The following is a 25,119-nucleotide window of genomic DNA, read 5'->3' as shown; positions in this document are numbered from 1 at the left end:
ATCATAAACACTGGACATAAAAAAAAAAAATACTCCAGAGATAATATTTGTGTGTGACTGGCTTAACTACTGTATCATTCCTTACGTTAGATAACAAAAATAGTTTCTGCCATATATTTGTTTAATATACACACATACGCAAAACCAAACCTGTGTGCAAAAAGTATATACAAGTATAATAAAACACTAAACACCACAAAAAGGCAAAACTTTAATTCCCCCCCCAGTCTTCGATTTATGCAACACCTAATTGCAAAGCACGTGTTGCAGTGGGGGCAAACAAGACATCCCTCTGTTGCTGGGCAGGTTAGTTACACTGAATTTTTAAAAATTTACTTTAATCTGTTCCTGCTGTAACAAAGTAGTATGAATATGCTTTGGATATGTGGATGGCATTAAGCTCTTTAGGGAAGGGGTGGGGGATTTTGGAATTCTGAGTACTGTATGGTTTTATTCTGTATATTTTTCGTTTGTTCTGACGCTCAATAAAAATTATACAAACACATATATTAAACCAGGCATCCCCAAACTCCAGATGTTTTGGACTACATTTCCCATCACCCCTGACCACTGGTCCTGTTAGCCAGGGATCATGGGAGTTTTAGGCCAAAACATCTGGAGGGCCGCAGTTTGGGGATGCCTGTATTAAACCTATTAAGTTGACTTAATAACCACAAAGGAACTCCACAGCCTCTTCCTAGGTGAAAAAGGGGGGATGCTATGAATATTATATTGTAGCTTTCAAACTGATTTGATTTAAGAGACATCAGTGAAAGGGCTATTTAACTAATACTTATTTTTATTTCAAGCACACTATCTGCAGCCCAAATACCATCAAACAATGACAGATTTCTCAAGTAGTCCTTTGAAGATTTTAGAGTGGCGATGGAACACTTGTTGTTACTGTGGGGTATAGAAGATGAGGGGGGCTTTTAACAATGGAATATCCCAGTCAGGTTGGCAAAGAGGACAACGTTCCCACACCTTCCTTTAGTTGTGTGCAAGAAGGAATAACAAGATGTGTAGGTTGCCGTGCGAGGAAACCTGGTGAAGTGCCAACTTCTGCACAACTATTAAAGGTATAGGAGACCTGTCCTCTTCTTCACCTGCAAACCCTAATTCTAGCTAATGTAAGCTTTATATTCAAATTACAAATGGGGGGCATTAAGGAAGGGTGGAAAACAAGTTGAGTGTTGCTTGTGTAAATGGGCTAATTGCTCAACTTTATTTCGCTTCCCTCTTCAGTGTAGGAGGAGAACCCGAGAAAGGAAGCAAAATTCACCCAGTAAGACCACTCAGACTGCACAGAGTGAACAAAATGTTGGAGCAGCAAATTAATGAAAAGATCTAAGTGTGAGATTAATAGGCTGCCCTACAATCCCCTCCTCCAACCCAGCATGTACTGAAGCTCTTTAAAGGATCTTTTTGCACTGTAGCCCTCCCGCGGGTCAGCACTTAAATCTTAAAAATATCTTTGAAGCCCATCTGCTGTAGTGCTTCATTTTTAATGAAAATGGAAGGTGCCAGCCATAACTGACTCTGATAACAGCAAAGCTCTTCCATAATGCTAGTTTGTTATATCTCAGAGGAGACAATTTAAACCATGCATATTTCTAGGCATGTTCATAAGCTCACGAACAAATTTCCTAAGAGAGGAAGTGATGGAATGTACTGACAGATAAATACTCAATGAAGGACCATCACGTCAATTAATTCACCCAAGCTGGGTTGCTGGTAATAATGTATTATCTATGGAAAATGGTCCAGCATTGCTTTGCTTTGCTTCCCCTTTAGGAAATCATGTCTGAAATCAAGAAACTGACACATGTCTCAAAGCTGGTTTGCAATGACAGGGAGCGTTTGTTAATTTAATTATCTCATACTTAATACACATTGCATGTGCATTATTATGGAATTCTAGATGGGCCATTGGCTCGTTCCAGCAAGACTCTTACTATGTTATTGTGGTCTTAACTCTGTTTACTTAAGAGTAAACTCCGTGAATTCAATAGGACTTACCAATATAATTTGATTAGAGATATTTAGGATTGCACTGTTAGTAATAGAATTGAAAAGATAGGCATCTGTTACATCTGATATTCCTGTGTGGGTGTCAACAACTTTCTTGGTAACAACTACAGCTCCATCTTAACTGAACAACTACTGTCTAAGAGCACATGTACCTCTGTGAGCCATGGACCTCTTTCTTTGTGAAGAGGAACATCCAAGTGTGGAAAAGGAAGTCCATCCACAGGCTCCATGCCTTTCCATTCTTCATTACTGGTGCTCCAACAGTAGTGGGAGGTGCTAGTTGAATGTGGATTGGGGTAGCCATTGGATCTTCTGGATCCTTTACATTTTCCCCAAAGCATCCTGAGGAATGGGCAGGTACAACACTCCTCACCATCTGCCCCACCAACATGAGACTTGGAGAAGTATCATCACTGTCATCATCCCCCGACTGAGTAAAAGAACTGATAATTGAAACAAATCCAAAACACTCCTCAGAATTTAGCTGAAGACTTTTCCAAGCAGTTCCCCACTCTGGTCTGAGTCAGAGGCTGTAACTTATAACAATTTGTTTCTTCGAATGTTATGCATTTTGATAGTAATGCTCAGTGAGTATTGGGCCCAGTTTACTGTGGAAAAGCAGAATATAAATAAACTAACTGTTTCACATAAACTCTGGGAAATGTATTTTTTTTAATTCTTTCTCATTCATTTAAGAGGGAATGAAGGGCTATGGTTTTCATAGTTGCCGTTGCAATGTTTGGTTCAAGAATGTTTCAAAGCCTTCATTGCAGAGAGCAGAAAGTGTAGCAGAATAATAGAATTGTAGAGCTGGAATCATCTAGAGTGGGATCATTGGAATCACCTAGAGTTGAATCATTGGAATCATCTAGAGTTGGAATCCTTGTACAGTGAGAATTATCTAGTCTAACAGGAATGCAGGAATATGCATTTTTCCCCATACAGGGATTGAACCTGCAACCTTGGTGTTATCAGCATCATGCTCTAACCAACTGAGCTATCCACCAGTTGTTGTATTTTAAGCTTGCAGGACTTCTCAGATTCCACCTTCCTTTTAATCTTTTTAACTTTGTGAAAGTATTGGAAAGGGGTGGGGAGGGAAATTGGCAGGGAGAGAGATATGGTGGAATATTTCCTCTGGGCTGGGACTTCCTGAGCTTTGGAGACTTATCAGGGGAGAAAAAGTTCACCCTCATTGAATGTGTTATATTGATTACTACGTAGAAGTGTGTGACAGACTGTGTGTGGTCCATAGCTTGTATATCGGCCATCCTGCTCACTTTGCCATTAGACAATCTGAAAGTAACACTGTTCTCATGGTCCTTTGTGCTTTGTTTTGCAGACAGAAAGTCCAACTCAAGTTCAAATTCAGGTGTGCCCAGTTAAACTGCAGTTAAACTAGCAAAGCTTGAAAGAACTTCAGAGGGAGCAACAGCCATGCACAACAGAGAGTATTATGCAAGGCTCACTTGGTGTAAGCAGTTTGTTATGCATCTGAGAAATATTTGAAAGCTTTCATGTTTTAGCATGCCATCTCAATGCAACCGAGTGTCAGTGATAAAGCTATCTTCTCTTCACACATCGTATTTGTTGCCTGTAAAGCACTACAGTAAAGCTGTCCAAAGTTCATTACATGAATGATTAGGAATTGAATCTTCCTTGAGAGTAGGGTGATAGCATGCATGGTCAAATTCCTATCACTGACACACAGAGAAACGCATTTCAAGAGTTATTCACATGTTGGCTAATTGGGCCCTTAGGGGCCTACTTGCTAATTAAAAGAGGGCATGCAGAAAAGACATATCACCAAAAGAAAATTTGTACAGAATGATTATGAGCTTAAATGGGCTGCACTGGCTATATAAAAGCTGTAAAACTTGATAGCAAAGGAATGCAGCTATTGCCAAACCTGTCAATAAAACGCCTTTTTTGTACCATTAAACAGAAAGGCATTGTTTTGAGGGTGAAAAGTTATAAGGATATGCCTTTAAATTAAAAGTTTTCAATACTTATTAAAGGTTTAAGGTTAGACTAAATTCCAATATACACTCTTTGCTATGCTAATAAACTGGGACAAGGGGTAAGCTCTCAAACTGAAGAGCCGAAAAAAGTGAGAGAACCTCAAATCAAATGCTTTTAAAACTTTAGGCATTCATTAATTAAAATTGCATAAGCTTTAATGACACTGTTTATTAGTTTGGCTATAGGCAACCTTTTTATCTCACATAATTGAAAGCTGTGGTTTATTGCTTTGATTATACACAAGGTAAAATTTAAAGGCACTCTTCACCCAACACCCATCCCCATGTTCTTTGAGATGAGAGTTGCATGTCCACAAGAAAGTAAATTATGGAACTTTTACAGAGTTGTAATTCATTTTATTTCATATCAAATGGTATCCACTTGACATATCTGTAAAGGCCTCAATGTTTATACTGGATGTGTATGCAATATTACATCACACCTCATAACCAAGATAAACTAGCGGGGACCCTAAAGTAGAATAAGTCTGAGATTGCATTTATCTCTTAAACCTGTCATTTTAATTTTCCACTCTGGATGGTGCCATAAAGTCAGTTGGACTTACGTTCCTGGTGGCTGTTAGTCCACAGTATTGTAAGATTTCAAATTTAGAACCTAACCAAATTGCTTTGCCTTTAGTATTCTTATCTTGACTTGTATGAGTGGATCTGCAGTATCCCTCATAAGTACACCTAGAGGAATATCCTATTTTTATAGCATTCTAAATGTAAATCCTGTTTTCACACTTAAGCTGTGGTCAATCCATCTGTATATATAGATATTTTTTTAAATAAAATAAAATGAGTTGTTGAAATGGTGAAACGACAATTTGGGGAGACTTTTGGAGCAATCTCAAACAGGCTGCTGGGTGATCCACTGATCTGCTCTGGACTGCATTTAAGAACACTGATTTCACAGGAAAACTTCATTTACTGTGAAGCCAAGATTAAATTGGTTGGTTACCACAAAGAAAAATGCCTCTTCTACTCAAATCTAATAAAACTCAACGTGCCTAGCTTTACAGCTACTTTATCTATAAGCATATTTCTAAAGTCCCTGAAGTCCCCAATTATTACGATCACTTCATTAAAAAACAAAAATAGGCATAGACAACTTCCCGTCACAGCAACACATAGCTAGAAAGGGGGGGGGGGAGAGAAAGAAAAGCAATTCAAGAGTTCCAATTGCGTTTATATGCAACTCGTGCCAGATGTATTTTCCAAACTAAAAGCAGTCAATATTGCCCATTAAAAAATATATAGGCATTTAATGAAACAAACCTGTAAACTCATTGCTTTATCTCTTGCACCAAAAGTCAAGGAATTAATTACCTGTAGAGAAAGATAGAGACCTCGATCCAATGATAGATACAGAGCAATTTTAATGTGCCTAGGTATGAGCAGTGGATTGACTGCTGCTTCCAAAACCCTGGCCAGACTTGTGGGGTGCTTCCACAGGTAACCCCCAGTCTGTTGCATCATGGCTGCTTACTTGGACACACACAGGGAGGGACAAAGTGATAGGGAGTGCCAGATTATCAACTAGACATATACAGTTTAGGATTCAATTCTGCTCCACCACCATTATGCCCCATTTTGTGGGACTCTGCTGGCTACCAGCTGTGGAAACACTGCCAGAGGTAGCGTTTGAACTTTCACATGTTCCAGAGGCCAACAGAATCCAGGGGAAAAAGCTACAGTATATCCTAACAGCTCCAGCAGCAAAGGTTAGTATTGCGCTGTTAGTTACACTTAACTCCCAGGGGAATCAATTGGACAAACAGATGAAAACTTGCCACTCAGGAATGAGCTGCACAGATTAACTGTGATGCCTGTTCCTCCACGCCAGCATCACACATCTAGTAAAACTTTCACATCTCCTTTGCTTGACAAGCACAATCTGTCTTGGAAGCTTGACCTAGGCAGGGGAAATGTGAAGGGGTGTAGGGAACATGAGGCCTGCCAGATGTTGTTGGATTCCAACTCCCATCAGCCCCAGCCAACATGGCTGATAATCAGGGATGTTGGGAGTTATGGTCCAGCAATATCTGAAATTGTCTCCCTGCTTATTTAACTTATATGCAGAATTCATCATGCGAAAGGCTGGACTAGATGAATCCCAAACCGGAATTAAGATTGCCGGAAGAAATATCAACAACCTCAGATATGCAGATGACACAACCTTGATGGCAGAAAGTGAGGAGGAATTAAAAAACCTTTTAATGAGGGTGAAAGAGGAGAGCACAAAATATGGTCTGAAGCTCAACATCAAAAAAACCAAGATCATGGCCACTGGTCCCATCACCTCCTGGCAAATAGAAGGGGAAGAAATGGAGGCAGTGAGAGATTTTACTTTCTTGGGCTCCTTGATCACTGCAGATGGTGACAGCAGTCACAAAATTAAAAGACACCTGCTTCTTAGGAGAAAAGCAATGACAAACCTAGACAGCATCTTAAAAAGCAGAGACCTCACCTTGCCGACAAAGGTCTGTATAGTTAAAGCTATGGTTTTCCCAGTAGTGATGTATGGAAGTGAGAGCTGGACCATAAAGAAGGCTGGTCGCCGAAGAATTGATGCTTTTGAATTATGGTGCTGGATGAGACTCTTGAGAGTCCCATGGACTGCAAGAAGATCAAACCTATCCATTCTGAAGGAAATCAGCCCTGAGTGCTCACTGGAAGGACAGATCGTGAAGCTGAGGCTCCAATACTTTGGCCACCTCATGAGAAGAGAAGACTCCCTGGAAAAGACCCTGATGTTGGGAAAGACTGAGGGCACAAGGAGAAGGGGACGACAGAGGACGAGATGGCTGGACAGTGTTCTCGAAGCTACGAACATGAGTTTGACCAAACTGCGGGAGGCAGTGGAAGACAGGAGTGCTTGGCGTGCTATGGTCCATGGGGTCACGAAGAGTCGGACACGACTAAATGACTAAACAACAATATCTGAAAGTGCTCATATTAAAAAGTCCCTATTATGAATTTATTACAAGGTTGTGAAGCAACAGGGAGAATGGTAAGCATGCACATATCCTGTTCCTGCAGGGAAAGTTAAAATCTAATATTTCATTCTATGCTATTTAATTATATAATTAGATCTTGCTCTGAAAAGAGAGTCATTGCATTAGTCAAATGAAACAAAAACATACATGACATTTCCCTTCTTTCTTTTCTTTATTTTTTTTAAAGATCTATCAAGGAATTAATTAAAAGTCTACCAATTGGCTTCAATAGACATATAATTTATCCTGTAAATGATACTCCTGTTCCATGATTGTGATGATTTTTTAAGCACGGCTTTTCCCATTGCATAAGTAAGTTGTTTAAGACAGTGGTGGTGAAGGATGGGTAAAGAATTAAACAACAGCTTTGTCATTTTCTGTTCTTCTAGAATAGAACATTATTAATATTGTGATTAATGGGAGAAATACAGCTAAATAAATATAAAACACACTGCACATTTTTCTAAAATGGGGAAAAAAAACTTATTTGAACTTATTTGACCCATATGCAAATAAATGCATTGTTCTCTTGTAAAGGTTTACTTATTTCCCATTGCAGTAAAACAAAAAGGTGTGACTGGTTTGATCAAAGAGCTCAACTTTTGAGAGAGGATATCATTGTTATTTTAATGGTCATCTGGGGGAGACCCAAGAGTAAACTCACCTATTCCTCAGCACACCTACATATCCAGTGGTTATAAGGTATCAAAAGAGGACAACACTATTTAATACACTGGGATGTATATATCATGAGTACACATTCCCTTGGAGCTCAGTAGATCCCATCAATTCTCCTCCTCCCCCCAATCCAGATGTGATGGAAGCGATACAATGTGCTCAAACCAGGATGTATAATCAGGGAAACTTGCCACATGTGTCCCAGTAGCCACAGTCCTCATAAAAATGAAGTGATGTGTCCTCATGGCCACAGGGAGAAGCAAGATGGAGAAGGAACAGCTTGCGCTCTCTGTAAACTTCTACACACAAGGATATCATTTATCTCTTTGTTATCAGCCAATACCTTGCAAGTAGAGAAGGAGAGAGAGAATATAGCTATTCAATCAACAAAAGGAAGGTAATAGACTCTGACAGCAATCAACACACTAAACCTGAAGGCTAGAAAGATGTCTGCATGGAGGTTATTAACTAATTAGTGAAATCAGGTATAAAATGCTAAATATTTTAAAGGAAAACCAGAGAGTGCCATATAGCCTGGAGAGATTTTTAAGATCACATGGTACAGGCGCAGACAGCCCTAATTCAGGCTTACATAAGTAGAATCATTACTTTTAATAGGATTACTTGCCTATGTACAAGAAAAAGCATTTGGCTCAGATTGATTATATAAAAGCTATACATTATCCTCTCAATAATTCATTGAACTGTGAGTAATCTAAGATCTTTTTAGTCCACCATATATTGCGGTGTGGTGTATCTAGTGTCTAATTAAATTTTAAATGTATGTGAAAATAGTATTCAAGGTCTAATTTTAAAACAACAAAAGGCAGGAAATTTGGTAATTAGATCAAGAATGTAGTGGTGCCACGTAGAATAATTATTTATAGTCCTGCTTCACCTTTCAAAATATTTTTCTTTCTCCTTGAAATCATCCTATCTGAAATGAATGGAGCATTTATGCTCCGAGAATGATCAGAGCAAATTCATTATTTTCAAGGTCAACTTGTACTATTCAAGTTTGGAAGGCGGTACCAAGTTTGGTACACAAAATAATGGGGATAATTTGAACAAGCTCTTTGTTTGTGCATGTGTGTACGTGATCTGTGATGTGTGCTTTGTACATACATGGACAAAATTTGAATGCAGCCTGAATGTTGTCAGTAAACCAGAACTTGCAGTCTTGTAACATAAAACAAGGTCAGCAAATATTGGCCAAAGTACCTCAAACTTGCATTATATTCATAAGCAATTTCCACTCCATTTGCTTAACTTTTCAAATGACACTGGTACAATACAATATATTGAACAGTTAAGTGGTGAGAAGTTTGCATGTGTGTGGAATCCAAAGACTGGCTTCACAGCTCTATGTGATGAACGCTTCAAAATACAACAGAGAAAAATCATTTTTTCTTGTTGTCCTGCCAGCAGGTGAAATTTTTTTTGTTCCAACAGTCTTTTGGGAACTGACTGCTTTTAAAGAAAGGACTAGTGCACAGTGCTGTTTTTATTATTGTGCTGTTTTTTATTTTTAATAGATTTTAGTTTTGTATGTAGTTTTAATTCTATAAGTGCTTAATTGTTTAAAATGATTGTTTCCCTTTTTTCAATTATACAATGAGGAATAACTAGATTACAGGTAGTACATGTAAAAAGAACCTAGGGGTCTTAGACCACAAGCTTGGTGTGATGCAGCTGCAAAAAGAAAAAAAAATGGGGGGGGGGAGCTACTGCTATTCTAGGATTGCATCAACAGAAGTATAGTGTCCCAGTTAAGGAACGTCATAGTCCTGTTCTAATCTTCTCTAAACAGAGCTGCCTTCAGATGTTTTCTAAAAGTCAGGTACTTGTTTATTTTCTTGACATCTGATGGGAGGGCGTTCCACAGGGCAGGCATCACTACCGAGAAGGCCCCTCTGCCTGGTTCCCTGTAACTTCGCTTCTCACAGTGAAGGAACACCCAGAAGGCCATCGGCGCTGGACCTCAGTGTCTGGGCAGAATGATGAGGGTGGAGACACTCCTTCAGATATACTGGACCAAGGCCATTTAGGGCTTTAAAGGTCAGCACCAACACTTTGAATTGTGCTCGGAAACGTACTGTGCGCCAATGAAGGTCTTTCAGGACTGGTGTTGAGTATGCTTGATAGCCATCTTCAAATATCTCAAGGGCTTTCACATGGAGGATGAAGCAAGCTCATTTTCTTCTGCACTAGAAGCCATGGCTTCAAGTTACAAGGAAGGAAATTCCGACTAAACTTCAGGAAGAACTTTCAGGCAGTAAGAACCATTCAACAGTGGAACATCTTCCCACAAGGAAGTGGTAGACTCTCCTTCCTTGGCAGTTTTAAAGTAGATGTTGGATGGCCATCTGCCACATATGATTTAGTTGAAATCCCTGCATTGTAGAGGGTTGAATGAAAATACCTTCAGAGTTCCTCTACAGTTATATGATTCTATGATTCTTTGTTTTAGCAGTTCATTTTATCTGTAAGCTGCTTTGAATCCCAACAGGAAAAAAAGTTGGGGTTTAAATAATGTAGTAGTAGTAGTAGTAGTAATACTACAACAAAGGTTTTGAAAATTGCTACTACTAGTAGTAATACTACTAGCAGTAGTAATTTTCAAAACCTTTGTTGTCTAGGCTGCAGAGGCCCATGACACTTATTGATGAATTTATGTGACTTTGCAACTGTTTGGTTGGTATATTTGGGGGCGGGAGTGGAGGGTATATTCAAACATGATTACACAGTCTGAAATCCCAACTACAGTTAATCTGGTGCTCCGATGGTTCAGTCAAAATTAATCTCTCTTTCATATAAAACAAAGAGGAATCCTGTACAAATGCATACTAATGGTGTCCTGCCATCAGAAACACTTCGTGATTATACAGTGTCAACATGACCTGACAATGATATTTATTTAGGGACTTATTTAGTCTCATTCAGTATCTTGATGAATCAAGGCTTGTGAGCTCTCACCTAATGAAAATCTCTTACAGGAGATCCTATTTGTTGCTGATACATTTATAACAATGTGTATATGCAATATGATTTGGCTACATAATGTATTCATTCTGAACTCTCTCGTTAACTAGTGAACTTCTCCTTAGGTGGTAGCAAGTATCCATTTCCCCCAAAGTAGCAGTTTTGTTGTATTCTTGCATGTGTCCTTCTGTTTTATTCTCTGTATTTTTTAACTTTATTTGAAAATAAAAGTCCATGTTTAAAGAGAGAGAGAGAGAGAGAGAGAGAGAGAGAGAGAGAGAGAGAGAGAGCGCTATTATAATAAAGTAAAGTAATTTGTTGCATTCTTCATATAGGACCGCCGCCACTGAAAAGCTCTTACTCAATCAAGCAGCTCAGGTATATAATGTAAGTAACAAACATTCAGATGAATACATAGCACTTCCATTCAAGTCCGCATATGCAGTTGCCAATGGCATGAGGTCGTCCCTTTAGCAGGAAATGTGTAGTTCTAACTAACTGTGTGTTAGCCCCCGAACCCTACACAGCACTTTATCTGGGCAGCTTGGTGCACTGAAATCAATCACAAATCTTATTTGATTTTAATAGCTCTAGATAGTTCTTTTATGATATTTTTGGTGATCTATGTTTTTCCATCCCCTGAATGCATTATCAAGTGAAGCTGTCTTGATTTGTTTTTGTTAAAATACTGTGAAACCCACAAGCCACCTGGCATTTAATTTATATCATGCCTGCCATTTATTTTTAATAACATTTATGATTCTCTGAGGTGGAAGAAATCAATACACATTTTTTGGAAAACAAAATCAGCAGGATGTAGAAGTACCCTCAGCGATACTTTGAGATTCTTTTGAAAGAAAAGTACTAAGATTTTTATTTATTTAAGTGCCCCTGGATGTTGCAGAAGTGGCAATCTCTGTTGTTAAAAGAAGATTTTTTCTAAAGCCTGAAGCTCTTCAAAGGGATTTGTAACTTGTAATCCTTGCTTCTCTGTTTCACTCCACCTTTGTCTTTCTCGGTTTAATTCAAACAATGAATATCTTGGGTGATGTAAACTAACCAAATCCTTTCCCTTGTCTAAGGTGGCAGGAAGGCAACTCTTTGTAATTCTGTAAACAACTAGTAAAGGAAAAGCCAGTTGCTGCTTTCATCTCCAACTCCCCCCCTCTGGTTCAATTCTATTTTTACTTCCCAGTTAAAGCAAACCTATATGACATAGTAGACTTTCTTAAAGGAAATATAACTGATCCAAAGCAACCCTAGAAACAGAGCAGAGTCTTTCATGCCTCACATAGCAAAGTGCAGTATCTGGGGGATACATTTAACAAATCAACAAAAATTTTATATAAGAAATCATGGAATCGACATGTGGGTTTTTTAAAAAAATAAATATAAAAAATGAGGTCACTTCTGATGACTTCTCAGTTATAAAAGGCTTGTTATTATTTCTAATCCAACTTGTCAAATGCAGTTCATTGTAATATATTGTGAACTGTCAGATCCTTCACTAACTCACAATCTCTCACACACACTCAAGCTGTGTTTTTGTAGTCATAGGCTAATATCCTCTGCTAGCTCCAAGTTCAAGCATTTCCTAACCATCATCTCTCTTCTAAGACCTCTTCATATGATGGTGGTCCTTGGCAGTTGACCATTTAAAATTTGTGCAATGCCTCTGAGATACCATCAATTCAGGGCACTGAGAGAAGCTGAAAGAGCAGGCAATTCCCAGGTTGTTTGCATTGATTGCAAGCAACAATTGTATGTCTTCAGATCCCCAGAAATTGTCAAGACACACTGCATAGAGAGGGTTGGACTATATGGTCCTAAATGCACTGAAATCCTAGGCAATGAAACCCACAAAACAGGGCAGGTATATGTATCACATCTTTCCTTTCTCATAATCCTTTGGAGTCACCAGCCCAACCATCCTCCACACAGTTTATAGACTAGGATTCCCTGTAAGTTCTGCTATATAAATGACCACACAGGCTGATTCATCAGAGTCAGTGGTCACTGGGGTTGTATAACCAACTCAGCGCTTCTCAGATTAGGTCCATTGGAAGTGCCCTTGATTTTTAATGGTCTTATTCTGAGTGCCAATACATTGGACACAGCACTAGACATTTAAATGCCAATTGCAACATTGCAGAATGGCTACATACCTATGATGATGGTGTTCAGATGTTAGGAATGTATTAAACATCTGATTTTATCCTTATTTTACATCTCTGTAAAATGGATCCACCTCCAGTTGAACAAATCCCCACTGTACTTTAATATTTTTCTGTGGCTTGTGACCATTTAGAATGCAATGCTACATTGACACACTCCCAATATCAGAATCCTGTCATCTCAGGCAATTTCCCCTTCTTCCAGGGACTCCCTAAAAATCTTAGGTGACAGTGCATTTTCAATGTCATGAACATGGAAAATGTTTGCAGGTACTGTAACATATCTGATACGCTGCTGAATATACGAGATCAAATGACTGTTCGTTGTTATTACAGATTTCTGTGCTCAGTTTGGAGGGGGTGGGGAAACAAAAAATACACGGCGGAAAAACTGCCCTGCAAAGCACGTAATGGAATAAGGTATAAACACTGAGCCTGTGGGCAATCTTTGCCAGATAATAATATTTGCCGTGTTTGCACTCCTGTCTGCTTCAGCAAGATTTTCTACACCAAAGACCCATCATTTCACTTTCCACTGCAGAATTTCAAGGAAAGCTCAGGTTCAGTAGACAGTAAATCTAGTCCAAAATGTTTGTATTTAGGCAAATAATGTCCTCCTCTAGATACCTAAATGGATGTGGTTGTTTGTTCGAATATAGCCTAAGTCACTATTTAATTTTGTAACATCGGGGGGGGGGGGGGGAGGTAACACCTGTGATACGAATGCTGCTTATGACTCTGATGGAGTGTGGAATCTTACTGTTAAGAAGGTGAGGCAGAGTAAAATATAAATGAAATATTTGCCTTGTAAAATGCAGGAACCATTTTATTGCAGTGCAGTGTCCAAGTTCTGAAAAATTAATATTCATCATCATTTTATTCTTACCCTGCTTTCCCTTCTAAACATGGGCCCCAAGTGGCCAACATTTTGTGAAAACAAATAGCAAAAGTCAAACTACGAACTAAGAGCAGAATAGCTAGATTTTTACATAATATCAATATGAAATATATTCATATTATGTATATAATCCTGCTATATCTTGTTTTATATCTTGCTAAATTCAAGGAAGATCCTTCCTCTTAATTTAATCCAGCCTGAAGCAGAGCAATCCTGTGTAGGCAGTGCAGGAGAATAAATCCATCAGGGAGCCATTGTCACTTTCTATGTTCTTCTGGCTCATAGAATCATAGAATCATAGAGTTGGAAGAGATCACAAGGGCCATCCAGTCCAACCCCCTGCCAAGCAGGAAACACCATCAAAGCATTCTTGACATATGCCTGTCAAGCCTCTGCTTAAAGACCTCCAAAGAAGGAGACTCCACCACACTCCTTAGTAGCAAATTCCACTGCCGAACAGCTCTTACTGTCAGGAAATTCTTCCTAATGTTTAGGTGGAATCTTCTTCCTTGAAGTTTGAAAACAGGTGTGCGTGTATGTGTGGGGGGTCTTCATCTCTCCATGCTAACATTTATGATCTTTTACCTCCTTGACCTCAATGGGTAGTAAATTAACAATACCAGCTCTAGAGGAATGGAGGGGCTTTGGTTTCCATGAATCCAGGACCACATTTGCATACCCTCCACATGTCCCTATTTTCCAGGGACAGTCCCAGAATTACAAAAGCCACCCTGGCATGTGATTTGATCCTGGAATGTCCCTATTTCCTCCACGAGTGCCATTGCTGCTGAGCTCAGGGAGGAAGATGAGCCAGCGCTTGTCCTGAGTAATGGGAACAGGAGTGGTGACTATGAGGGAACATCCTGTAGACTCTTCATGGCTGCCACTGCCGGCCTCCTCCCTTTGGCAGCTCAAGGAGCAGGAGAGGCTGCTGGCAAAGTGGTGGCAGCACTCACCATACATTCAAAAGCTAAGCCCACCGCACATGGATGTAAAAATATGTGCTTCTTGGATGGAAGCCAGCAATGGCTCAGATTCATGAGAGAAGATGGGCGGGGACATTGGTGTCTCCATGGTACTGCTGCTGCTGTACTGATTGGGAAAGGGATGGAACAGCAACAGCAAAGACAAGGAAGCTCCAGGTTGCTGATGTTTGTGACCCTGAAGGTGGACCTTCCCTGCTACTGCTAGGGCTTTGTGGAATGGTGTGGCAGCTGCCTCATCTGCAGGACTGATGTTCAAAGTGGCCACAACAGAAAGTGGAGAAGAGAACAATGAGGCCCAGAATGCCCTTCCATCAGCTTCTGCCACTCTGTCAGCGGTGGCTGGTGGGAGGCTGGCTGAGTCCGAAGAGTGGGCCAAGCAAGACCTCCACTCAATGCTCCCCGCCCCCAACCTGGTGTAAGGGGGTTTGTATTGTTATGTTAGTTTTTCTTAATAGTTCCAGTACACCTTTTCCATGCTAGGCAAATTATGAGGAAAATCATGACCCATTTCCTTTTACTGCAAGATGTGCTGCCATCGATCTGCATCCGGGACTACATCAAGTCATTTGAATTAGCTATTTTTAATCTGGTCTTTGGAGGTTTTAAATGTTTTTTTTTCCCCAAGCAGGGCTGTCTCTTAAAAAAAGAGAAAAAAGTCCACCCTATTTTGTGCAGATATAGCAAGGCACATCTGTAGTACAGACAGTAAAATAAATAACAGCAAATAACTCTGACAGAAGCTTTTGGCATTTGATCTGACATATGAAAAAGCCCCTTTAAACTGACGCACCAGACATGAAAAGTTTAAATGGGGTTACAATGTTGCCATTAAGATAAGGATCAGCTGAGCTCATGAAATATCTTTAGGTCTCTGATTGTTTTATGTGTGCTGTATACACTGAGTTGTGTCGAACTCTGTAGTTCCTTTGTGCAGTACAAATGCCTTCATTTTGGCTTTAAGCGATCAAGAAGTAAAGTTCACCTGAGAAAACACTTGAACTCTGGTAATTCCCTGAGAGGAGTTAAAAGGAGAAAATGTGCATTGGATCTACACAATTCTTAAGTATCTTTGCCACTTCAAGGGGGGGGGGGAATGTTCCAAAGCCTAGCGACTATTGAAAGTCCTTCTGTGATTAAGAGCTTCAAGTGCTGTCTTGTGTGTTCTTCATTAGTTTTGTCAGGACTTTGCCAACTTTCATTCGAATTATGTTTTTCTCAACATTGTTCTTCCTTTAGAAAATGGTAAGGTAAAGGTAAAGGGACCCCTGACCATCAGGTCCAGTCATGACCGACTCTGGGGTTGCGCGCTCATCTTGCATTATTGGCCACTTCTGGTGAACCAGAGCAGCACACGGAAATGCCGTTTACCTTCCCGCTGTAGCGGTTCCTATTTATCTACTTGCATTTTGACATGCTTTCGAACTGCTAGGTTGGCAGGAGCTGGGACCAAGCAACGGGAGCTCACCCCGTCACAGGGATTCAAACCGCTGACCTTCTGATCAGCAAGCCCTAGGCTCAGTGGTTTAACCCACAGTGAAAATGGTATCTTCCTGTAATTCCAAACAAACTTAGGCCATTCAACCCAATGGGTGATAGCTATTTGTGGTGGTGTCTGAATATACCATGCAGTGTGTGTTCTGCTTCTCCTCTTCCATATGATCCGACATATTCCTCCAATCGGCTCTGAAGGGAAGGTCTGGAGAAGGTTTGAGGATCCATGGGAGCTTTCATGGGAAAGAGGAAGTCCCACTGAGGGAGCAGAAATCTTCTTGCTCAGTGCTAGATTTCACCCAGACATTGCAATCCTCTGCATTCTGATTTAGGAGTCCTGTAGAATTCAAAAGGATTTAGGTCTCAGTAGACACATACGATTGGGCTAGAGTTGAGCACTTTTAGCTTTTCCAATTTCAGTTGGGGAGTTAAGCCCATGCACCAGTTTAATGTATAATTGAAAGAAACCATTTCACCGTCAGCAAACATTTAGTTTGAACTGATGTCAGAGCTTGGTGTGTACTGGCTGTTTCATGGTGATTTGGAAGGGACCTCCTAAACCCTATAAATTAGTAAATTGTATGATTTTGATTAATTGGGCTGTGGATGAAAGTGCAAAGCAGCAGAATTGTGTCAGACAATAAATCCCTGGGCTGATCTATGCAAAACTGTTAACCTGACAAAATGTGTTTATGGGTCATCTGAGAGGGATCTTTTGACCTGGGGAGACAGTTGATGCCAGGCAATCTGGGTGTGAGGTGACAGGAAAAAGGAAGTCTTTTAGCAAGGGGTTCTGGGAAGAAGAAGAGGGGAGAAGAAAGACTGGGATCCCTTGTGGGCAGGCTGGCTGAAGGCTGGCTGGGAGAGATGCCTTGGTCTCCATGGCTGCACTGCTGTGAAGAACAAGCCCTTCTTGAAATGACAATGCTGTGAGATTTGGACTCCCTCCATGCAGATTGAAGGTGCAAATAGGTGACCAATTCATATATCTTAAAGCTACAACCGTCTCTGACATGTCTCAGTTCTCCAAAGGAACACAGACTCTGAGTGAGTGCTTAGAACCACCAGGAATCTTGCAGAGAGTGGTGGCGGCACATGACTTTGCTAACCGTATATACAAATAAATCTGCAGGTCTTCACCTAATGCCGCAGCCATTGAGTGATGAACAAGCATGGCTGAACTCACTCTACTGTACTTGAAAGAAAGAAAAGTGTTTGTAAAGAGTCAGTAAGCCTAACGCAGGTTCAGGTGTGAAAACGTCACCAGGCCAAACAAGATTTTGAACAAAGGGACTCTGGAATGTCCAGGAATGGATGTAAAACACCAGTTCTCTTTCCTGTGGAGCTGAAGATGTCTCAAAGTGCCACTCTCTAGCCCTACTGACATCTTAAAACCAACATAGCAATTCCATCAAAGCAGCAAGATGTTCTCAACAATTTATGTTCAAATATATAATTTTTTAGCAGTTTAAATGCAAGGCAAGTGGTCAGAAACCAGTCTGCCAGCATAGGTGGGTCAGGGATCACAACCACAGCCAATAACTTTAGAACTATTCCACAGAGAAATATTCCACAGAGGAAGAGAATTGGGACTGTGAGATCAAAGGGAAGTATAGGTGCTGAAGGCTAAGTTGAAAGTGAGTACAATAAGCAAACCTGTAGAATGTGTCAATTGCTTACATGGCCAGGCGCCTTATCATCCTTTTTGACACTTGAGTAAAATTGTAGGCATTTCTAGATCAAAGGGGTCTCTTTCTTTTTGTAGCCATGGAATTATTACCTTCTTGGAGGATATTGGTACTTGCAAGTTCTTCTACAAACACGACATATATATCAAATATGCATTCAGGCATTAATGCTTGTGGTTTGGAGAAGCAACACATTTACGGCCTTACAGTATGGGTTTTAATGAATTACACATAATAATTACATATAGAAATAGAAATTTCATCTGATGAGACAAATTTACAAACCTTTTTGAAATAAAAAATAAAAAAAATAACCAAATGCTTTAAATTACTCTTCTTTGTGATAATCCACCCCTCCCAACTCGTTATATTATCTGGCAATTAAAAACATGTTCTTTCTTCTGGCAAGGTGAATAAAGATTAAATATTCATTTAAATAATCGCCTTGCTTATGTTCAACATCCCACATCTAAAATATCATTAATGTGCTAAATTATTTGACACAAATCCCACGGGTAAAGTTTTCAGCTTGTCAAAGCCTCTAGGTTAAGATCTGGCAAAATGTCATTCACTGACTCATTCATACAACTAGACTTTAGATATTATTATGAAGTATGTTATACATGTTATAGACACAGACAGACAGATATCAGAACAAGTGTACTCTGGTAGTCCAAGTACAGAAAATATAAGGGAAAAAAGTGATGGATAGATTTTTATTTTCTCCCAAAATACTTTGTAATGTACTGAAATAGGCTTGCTTTCACTGAATCATGTTACTAAGTTCTGCAACAGTTGAAACGAATACAGTAGAGCAATCTTGATGTGACCAAAGTCGCCTGCTTCCATAAGTAGTTAGTGAGATTGACTGGGGATGGAAATAGATCTTTCTTCAGGGATCAGCAAACTTTTTCAGCAGGGGGGCGGTCCACTGTTCCTCAGAACTTGTGTGGGGGCGGACTATATTTTGAAAAAAATATATGAATGAATTTGTATGCCCCACAAATAACCCAGATATGCATTTTAAATAAAATAACGTATTCTAGTCATGTAAAAACATGCTGATTCCCAGACTGTCTGCGAGCCGGATTTAGAAGGTGATTGGGCCGCATCCGGCCCCCGGGCCTTAGTTTGGGAACCCTGTCTTACTTCAACAAGACTATTTGTGTGCTTGCTGAGATACCAAAAATGGGTAGTGGTGGCAGCAAACAAATATAGCAGGAAATTGACTGGGGTGATTTCATCCATTCTTCCCTACCATTGACCTCCAGAGCGGTTCCACGCCTCCTTCCCCACCCCGCTGGAGAAAAATCTAAGCCGGAGAGTCACTTTCAGGAGAAAATTTATGGGTGAACGAAGGATAAGGGTTAAGCACCCACATCATGATCACTGATTCCTCCCTTCAGATGTTTCTGCCACCACATTGGTTGGAGAAACAGCTTGTTTGGAAGGAGACTTACACTTCTCCCTATTCTCCTTTCTTTGAGATGCCTGAATCAGGGATAGCAAATGTGGTGCCTCCCCAAATGTAGATGGATTATAATTCCCTTTGCCCAGTTGTACTGGGGGGAGCTGATGGGAGTTGATCTGAAAGGCACCACTTGCCTGAAAAAAAAATTAGTTCTTATTCTTTTAGAAAGTCCCAGCCTTTTCTATTAAAAAATGATGCAGGCCACCTGTTCAAACGGTGACATGTTTACCTGTGAAATGTACATCCCATCTTTCTATTGAACATTGCTGAAGGCAGATCACAAACGCATGAAAAAAATTGTTGTCAACACACCTAATAAACTAGACGGAGCTTGTCACAAGATACATTTCAATTAATTTTCAGCTCAAAATTAGTGTTTTAGACATACTGGCATCTCTTGGTAGTTCTGAGTTTGGCAGGCTTCGGATATGAACTCTCATGGGTTATCAGCTGTCAACTACTGTCAATAACTGATACACTCAAACTGGCATTTTCCCATGCAAGCTGCCCCAAGAAGTGACTTCTGGTAAAGGAGGATCAGAAGAGTCCCTCCCTGCTGACTGCCATTTTGCACGAACTAAATGGTCCACTTTTTTCCACTTGACCTCAGTGGTTGCTACTGAATACCACGGCCATGCAGTATGTCAAATGTTATCAGACTCTTTGATGCAATTTATAAAATACTTTGAAATCATAGAAACACCTAAAGAACCTTGCTAGATCAGACCCAAGGCCCAGCTAGTCCAGTTCTCCATTCCCATAGTAGTCAGATACTTATAGTGAGTCCAAGAGTAGGATTTCAGGACTAGAACTGGGTGATATCTGGTTTTCAACACTGTGATATATCACCAGCTAAACATCACGGTATACCAATATATCATGATGTCTGAAATAAGGATGGAGCTATATAGAGGCATTGGCTGGCTTCACAGTTTTTCCTGTATCGTGATTTTCGCATATCACACACACACACACACACACACACACACACACACACTTCACAATATATTGCCAGGTCAAAAATTATCAAACCAATATGAAGTTATGGATTTCAAATAGGATTTTGACAATATATTGCCTAGCCCTAGTAAAGACCCTCTCTGACCTCCTCACTGATTGGCCACAGAGATCTTTCAAGGTCTGCCTGGTGGGTCCCTAGATGACCCCAGGGACTCTCCTCATTACAGGATCTCCTTTCTGTCTGTACCTTCTACCTTTCTCCCTCCTTTCTCCCTGGCCTGCAACTGATATTCTAGCCCAGGGTACCCAAACTAAGGCCCGGGGGCTGGATGCGGCCCAATCGCCTTCTCAAGCCGGCCCGTGGACGGTCCAGGAATCAGCATGTTTTTACATGAGTAGAATGTGTCCTTTTATTTAAAATGCATCTGTGGGTTATTTGTGGGGCATAGGAATTTGTTCATTCCCCCCCCCCCAATATAGTCCGGCCCCCCACAAGGTCTGAGGGACAGTGGACCGGCCCCCTGCTGAAAAAGTTTGCTGACCCCTGTTCTAGCCCCATATACACACCCCTTCCATGTGCCCTGTGCTCTTCTGCTCAGTTCCCACATCTCTGATAGCTGTCCTGTATGTAGCGACCCTGAGCATGGGCATGGCTCTCCATCTTGCTACCACTGTGGTGACCCACTTCCAAGCTTCCTATGCTTACATCAGCTCAAGCTGGCCCAGCTGACAGCCAACACAACCCCCTCTTCATGCCAGACATAAGCACAAAGGCATGATTTCCAGCAACTGGCATTCAGAGACTCTGTATCAATTTATCGCTGGATGTCAAATAGAGATATCAGCTCTCTTCAGAATGTTTAGCAAGCATCAGGAGAATATTGTGCATCACGATGTGCAGAGCAGAATTTTAGGAAACAAATTGCCTTCAGCTCCAAACACTGGTCACTTCCTGTCCTCTTCCTGTACACAGTTGTCCACTGTCCACTTCCTGTACACAGTTGAGGAGGAGGAGGAGGCAGACAAAGTAGTTCTCAGACTGACTCTAAGGAATATGAAAAAGGGCTCGGATTCATTAGTCTTCCTTTGGCGGTATTTAACAAGTTTTTATGACCCCCCCCCCGCCCAATACAGGAATTTGTGGACATATGGGAAGAATAAAGATCAGCACACTGTGTTCTATGCGGGCATTAATTAAGAAGATATACGTGGTACAGAGAGCAGTTTTACAATAAAAGAAGCACTGTAATCTGACCATGGAGGGCAAGCAGCAAAAACAAAAAACAAAAAAATCTGTTTCTGCAATATGACTTAATGGGTAGATTGGATTAAGCTAGAATTTCTAAATACAGATACTAACTTGCTCTATGCCTTGGGGGCAATAATCAAAAACGTTTTCCATTAATTATATTTTTGCACACACACAAAATAATTTTAAAAAGAAAAAAGATTCACAGTAGTAACTAGAAATGAAAATAAATGCTAAGGTTCATTCATGAGGCTGAGCTAGTCACTGAAATTGCAAGAATGAGATGTGGCAGGGAAGCCAGATTCTTTTGCAATGCCTTTACACAAACTACTTTAATAAATGATCACATTTGAAAATGTAAATGAGCTACTCTCAAGTAAATGATCAAAAAGAACTGTTGTTTAATTTATGATCCGAATATCTTTCCCCATTCAAATATTCTGCTTCTAAGATGTTTTCCTGCTCAAATCCATACACCACATATACATGAACATATAGGGACAGAAGGAGTGAAAGTCTTCCTAATCATTCCCCCCCTGTCTTTAATTAAGCCTGCAAGAAAAAAAATCAATAAGATACATTACTCTGTGTGCAGAATTCACATTAATGGGCACCCCCTTCCATACTCCCAATTTGTATAGCAGCACAGATAAAACTCCTTATCTGTCACTTACAGTGCTACCAAAAAAATGTATTTTCTAGTGCAGTGCCATCTTTGTAGGAGTGATGGTTTTTATTATATTTTTATGAAGTGCCAACCACCTGAAGCATTTGGATTAAGGGTAGAAATAAATAAAAATAAATCTTTAGAATTTTCTTTTAAGATAATTGACAGCTTTTTAGATATTCATGTGTATTCCTGCCCCAGCAGGTTTACTGAATGAACAAATGAAGTGTTTCTCCTGACAAAAACTTTTATTTACAGAAGGCGCACTCCACATATTTTCGTCCCAGAAGCTCCAACCTTCAGATTCAGGGCAGGATTCAATGACACACTCTTCCAGTTGTTCTATCTGCACAAGCAGCCCAGCTTGCTACATGAAATAATCCCTCTCCCATTCTGGGGGTTCTCCTGACCCTCCCAGGGTCATTTTGGGGGAGCATCACCAGAACAGAGTGGACATAGGAAGATGCCTTACACCACATCAGATCTTTGGTCCACCTAGTTTTATATTGTTATGAGTTTGGGGTGTTAGGCTGTTTCCCAAGACCTTTTTAATCCCTGGCTCCAGCAGGTGTTGAAATTTAAACGAGGATTTTAATTCTTGGAATAGCCAGGCTAGGCTCCTGGGGAGGTGATCACCTGGGTGATGAGCCATTAAGGGGAACAAAGGAAAGGGGCTCTGTGTGAGATGGCAAATGGTTGGGCCCCCTTCCTCAAATCCAGGTACTTAAAAGGACAAAGCAAGAATTGAATGTAGAGAAAGTGCAGTGATGTGAGTTACAGGAAAAGCAGCAAGCTGGAGAGATATACAAAGCAATGGTTGATTTCTGTTGAAACCAATTTAATGGCCTTGGCATTGCTTTCCTGACCATCACATCACAGGGAACATTTCCCTCACTGTTCACATGTAGGCAAAAGGAAGATCCCTTTTTCTGGACAATGCAAATAGCTAGCTAGTGCTACCTTCCTATTTTAGGTTCAGTGCCAGCTGGCTCTGGCACCAGCACATCCACATATTCTGAAGGACATTCAAAATAATAGGGGTCCACTTAAAGTTATCAATAAATATTCTATATTTTACCAACTGTCCATCTTGGGTGGCCCTGCATGGCATAGCTCATAGCTTCTCTGAGTTACTCAAGCCCCTTCGCCATGACAAGGAAGTGATCCACACCTCATGAGAAGAGAAGACTCCCTGGAAAAGACCCTGATGTTGGGAAAGATGGAGGGCACAAGGAAAAGGGGACAACAGAGGATGAGATGGTTGGACAGTGTTCCCGAAGCTACCAACATGAGTTTGACTAAACTGTGATAGGCAGTGGAAGACAGGAGTGCTTGGCGTGCTATGGTCCATGGGGTCACAAAGAGTTGGACACGACAAAAATGACTAAACAACAACAAATTTTACCAACTCATTTTTTTAAGCTGCTCCAAAATGAAAATAAAACTAGTGAAATATTTTGAATCCCCCCTGAGTGTTGAACAGTAAATAACATGTTATAGCTGTATTAATATTCTTGTTCCTCCCTGCCCCGCCACATCTTGCTATGGTATTTTATTGATTCCTCCAGGAAAGAAAATAGAACAAGAATAGCTCTACAGATCTGTTCTGGCTGTATCATTCAAACTTTCTAAAGTGTTGTTTAGAGTGATTTAATGCTCAATCTATGTTGCCCTCTCCTATGCTAGTGATATCTTGAAGTCTTTGTCTTGTGCAATTTTCACTTGTCTTGTATTCTAGTACTATAAATCTCGAAAAGATAACGGAGCGCATACTGTCATTTTCCAGGAGCATCTCAAGAAGCCACAATAGGGCTAACCCATCTGATTTCTGTATAGCCCAGGCTCCAGGCAAGCTTTTGCTGACTGCTGTCTTCTAAAGATCCAGGAAGTTGCAGGAGACAGATTCTGCCTTCAAATTTCAAAATAAAGAGGGATAAATAGTGACAGACTAAACATAATCACATTGCTCGACTGGGTGAAGTAATTCATAGGTATAACAGTCATAGTTCAGGTCAGGATAACAACTCTCCAGTCATTCTAGGATGAAAATCAGAAATAACAATAGTGAATGTCTATTGGTATGAAGGACACTTGGGAATGGATGAAGAGACACCTACCCCTTCCAGTATTATATCACATTAAAGAGTTACAGCTTGCTCCGAAAAATCCTGGGAACTGAAGTTTGTTAAGGATGCTGAGAGTTGTTAAGAGACTCCTATTCCCCTCATAAAGCTGTGGTTCTAGGTTTCCCTGGGAAGACGGATTGATTGTGAAACTGCTCTGAGAATTATGACTCTGTGAGGGGAACAAGAATCTCAGCACACATAACAAACAACCGTTCCCAGGATTGTTTGAGAGAAGCCATACCTATATTAAGTGGCACGATGTGGCTTTAAATGTATAGTACTGTTGGGGCCAGGACGCAGGTAGTGCTGTGGGTTAAACCACAGAGCCTAGGGCTTGCCGATCAGAAGGTCGGCCGTTCGAATCCCCACGACGGGGTGAGCTCCCGTTGCTCAGTCCCAGCTCCTGCCAACCTAGCAGTTCGAAAGCACGTCAAAGTGCAAGTAGTTAAATAGGTACCACTACAGCAGGAAGGTAAATGGTGTTTCCATGTGCTGCTCTGGTTCGCCAGAAGCGGTTTGGCCAGTGTACAGCTTCCATGACCTGGAAGCTGTACGCTGGCTCCCTCGGCCAATAACGCAAGATGAGCGCCGCAACCCCAGAGTCGGTCACAACTGGACCTAATGGTCAGGGGGTCCCTTTACCTTTACAGTTGGGGCCAATGTCAAATGACAGCTTTCGGCTACCAATGTTCCAG

The sequence above is a fragment of the Zootoca vivipara genome, chromosome 7, assembly GCF_965207765.1.
Source record: "Zootoca vivipara chromosome 7, rZooViv2.hap1.1, whole genome shotgun sequence".
NCBI lineage: Eukaryota > Metazoa > Chordata > Lepidosauria > Squamata > Lacertidae > Zootoca > Zootoca vivipara.
This window is presented reverse-complemented; position numbering follows the sequence as displayed.